General features: G+C 50.2%; 1 long non-coding RNA gene across 1 annotated transcript; it reads right to left on the bottom strand.

Annotated features, from left to right (window-relative positions):
• Positions 1 to 1521: 1521 nt before the first annotated feature.
• On the bottom strand, positions 1522 to 2537 carry LOC136019603 (uncharacterized). Its single transcript, XR_010614973.1, has 3 exons — positions 2499 to 2537; positions 2237 to 2352; positions 1522 to 1734 (listed from the first exon to the last, which is right to left on the bottom strand). It is a non-coding gene; the product is annotated as an uncharacterized LOC136019603 (long non-coding RNA).
• Between the last annotated feature and the right edge of the window lie 1014 nt (positions 2538 to 3551).

Below are 3551 nucleotides of genomic sequence, written 5' to 3'. Positions count from 1 at the left end.
TGCACATGGACGTTTGTTACGCACCCTTGCTGAGTTTGCAGTGATCACTTGGAACGTGTTCTGTCTGCCCTCACTACGTGGTTAACCGTGGGTTCCACCTGCCATGGACACTCAGATGCCGGTGCTTCCCCTCCTTCTCCATGCCCTGTACACAGGGTCCCATGGCAAGGGGGGTGAGACCTGGAGACTTCTGCATCCCTGAGAGGACAATGGCCTAGGCAAGCCCCAAATTTCCTTGCCTAGCTTCCGTCAATCCCAGCCTGCAGCAGTACACCTTCCCCATCACCATTAGCATCCTTCTCCAGCCCAGTGCTGGACTTCCCCGCCAGCTGCTGCCTGCCACTCCCCTGCCGCTGCCCAGAGCCGCACCGTGATGGATGTGATTAATATATGCTTGGAGAGCAGTCGATCCTTCCGTGCTTGCTTTGAACCTCTGATCATTAATGTCTCCATATGGGCACCATTTTTCCTTGTCATGCTGCAGCTGTATCTGGAGAGAGCGCGAAGCGAGTCCGCTTCCCAGTGGCAAAACCCCCAAGAGCCACAGCTCTGGACGTTTACCCACCTTCGGGAAAGGTCAGAAATATAAATAGCTGTTGCCAGGAGGTCCTCAGACACAGAGCAGGAATGGAGATCGGTGCTTGGCGGCTGCTTGACTACAGCGGGAAGGGTTTAATAGCCTTTTTCTGCCTGTTTTTGAACTCTCTCACTGCTCCCTGCTCCTTTCCCCTCCACCACTCGGTCCCTCTGTGCCTCCCTCTCATTTCCTTTTTTTTTCTTTCTTTTTTTTTTTTTTTTTGAAGGGCCACAATTTCTTTTCAGTTTTATTTCTCATTAAAAATAAATACCGTTGCTATAATTTACAGTGAGTTTAATTAGAAATGAGTTACGTGATCTAAGCATGAGGATTTAATTGCTCGTTCCTAAAACGATTTTCTCATCTGAAATGTCCCCAGTTAATGATCATTCATTAAATAGGATTTGAGTCTCTTAAGTGGCGCTAGAAGGGCTGCAGATTCGCTCTGATGGCTTCTGCGGCCAGCCCAGTGCCAAGGGCCCTTCATCACCCAGACCTGGGGACCCTGGGTGAAGGGGAGCTGGTTGGGCGCATGCAGGCATCTTCCTGAATTCCTCATGATGCTCCTCAGCTGGGACTGAGCATTAAACCTTCCCTTTGCAAATAACTTGCAGCAAACCCGTTTGAATTGTGCCTCTGCTCTGCAGCAGCCCTGGCTTCTTCAGGCACGGGAGTCCAAGGCATGTACGGACTGCGGTCAGAGCTGCCATGGGGTTGTATTTCACCGGACAAAAGCCGTGTGCTGACACCCACACCTTTTGGGAGGTTAAACCCACCGCTCTCCTCTGTGCGAGGGCAATTCTGAACAGCTTTAACTGTTCGGGTATTTTCCTGGGGTGGGAAGAGAACGTTTTCGTGAGGAATGTGGATTAATCAAAACAGAAACATTTACACGAAGTGTAGAGCCACGTCAATGACATTGTTTTGTGCTTTACTTGCCCATTTTTATTCTAATAATTTCTCATCAAAACCATTTCTGGAGAGAGCAACACTTCACCTGCTCCCAGCCCCATGGCCAGACCATGGTTCCCAGCACCAGCCCAGGCAGGATTCATCCTGCTCCCCCAGCTCTGTGTCCCTTTGGGGCAGATGGGGCAGCAGGGATGAGTTGCGGTGGGATGGGTGTTCTCTTTCTTCTCAGTTTTGAGCAGAAATTCCTGAAAAGAGTTAAGCTGAAGTTAGCACATTCCTGTACAAAGCCTTTGTTTTGACACATCAAAACCGCTCTGCTCCACTCTCCCAGGAGCAGTGAGAGGCAGCAGCTGGGCTTCCCTGCCAGGATGGAGCCTCAGTGTGTCCCATCAGTGCTTGGCAGATGGCTGGACCCTCATGGACCACAATGCCCTGTCCCAGGGCAGCAGTAGCAGCTTCCCTGCACCCGGCCCTGATGGCAGATACGGTGCTGCTGGGACAAGCCCATTCTTGTCCTTAGGTCTGGTCCAAGCAGGGTTGCTGGACGGATCCTCACCTTTAAGCACAGGTTGGCTGCATGTTGAGCAAACTGCTCAGGCACCTTTTCTCCGCTGGTCAGCATGTCTGAGGAGTAGCTTTGCCGTTACACCTTGCTGGGACTGTTCCTCTCACACCTTATCTCTCTTTTTCCTCTCTCCCTCTATTCCCCCTTTTTTTTGCTTTATTTGCATACACATATTTATTTACCTGCAAAAAGAGGATCCTGAAGCAAGGAATTTGGAAGAGGATGGTGACATGTAATCACTTCTTCTCCCTGAGATGAGGTGCAGAGGCAGGGTTGGAGCTCCAGCCGCCCAGGTTTCCTAGAGCGGATGGATGGATGAACAGACAGACAGACGGATGGATGGCATCCCCAGGACACGCGTGCCCAGCGCAGTCACAGCAGGAAGACACTGTCACTCAGCAACGGGTAAGCAATGACTAACGCTTCCTAGGGTGTCAAACATACCATGTCACTGATCTCTTTCCAAGGAAGTGTAAAATGAGGAAGAGCAGGGTTTGAAGAGAGAGAGAATGAGAGAAGCAAGCGTGAGTCAGCCCCTGGATAACCTTGAACGCATTAACAGATGGCTGGGACCCAATGAGCAGCGTTTGCAAAGGCACCACCGTTCAATCAGCAATCCTTGTTTTCTGCAGGATAAAAAACCAGGCTGCTAAAAGGAAGCGGCAGGGCCGGGTGGAGGGTGTCTGATTGCACTGCACGGAGGCGGTCGCTTCCAGCATCTGTCACTGCACAGCTTTCGGGAATGTGTATGTACAAATAAATGCAATGAAAAGGTCCCCAGTTCCAGTGAAAGGAAATGATTTCCTCCTCAAGTGATTATGGGCGCCATTATGCAAATAGTAGCCAGGCCAACAAAACAGCCTCAGAGGAAGGGGAACAGAGGCAGCAAAAGCAGCTTCCAAGACATCCTGGCAGGGGACAGCAAGATATTACCTGTATAAGGACCCAGCCAGAGAAGAGTGGGGTGCAACCCATGTGAGGGGTAGGGGCTGAGAAATAAGCTATCACTGCCCTAAGGGAAGGAAAGGGAAAGGGTAATGGAAAGATACTTGAGAACAAGCAACAGCCTCTGCACCACGCAGGCTCTCCTCAGCCATATGCTCACTTGTGGTTTTGGAGCTGATGAAGCATGAGCCAGCTGGGACAGAGAAAAGGGGGGATCTGTGCTGTGGAAGTCCAAAAGCTCTGCTTCCAGAAGGTTTGTGCTGCACAGGCTGGTCACAGGCTGCCCAGCTCTCGCCTTGGACACTGCCGAAACTGACAGAGCTTGGCTGTGCTCCTTTCTTCTCTCCTTTGCAAGCATTTAGCAGTAGCAGATAAATAAACTGACATCAATCATCTGCGCATAGCAGCATGATCACCTTACGGGACTCATTTCCTCTCAAAATACACAAGTTTAATTTCTATTTAGCTTTCCTTAAATTTTAACGTCTACTTTTGACATAGATATTTTAGTGTTCAGAGAGGGATAAAGTGGAAACTGGTGATAGGAGATTC

Source organism: Lathamus discolor, chromosome 9 (assembly GCF_037157495.1).
Source record: "Lathamus discolor isolate bLatDis1 chromosome 9, bLatDis1.hap1, whole genome shotgun sequence".
In the NCBI taxonomy this organism is placed as follows: domain Eukaryota; kingdom Metazoa; phylum Chordata; class Aves; order Psittaciformes; family Psittacidae; genus Lathamus; species Lathamus discolor.
Note: the sequence above shows the minus strand (reverse complement) of the source record. Positions and strands in the feature narration are given on the sequence as shown.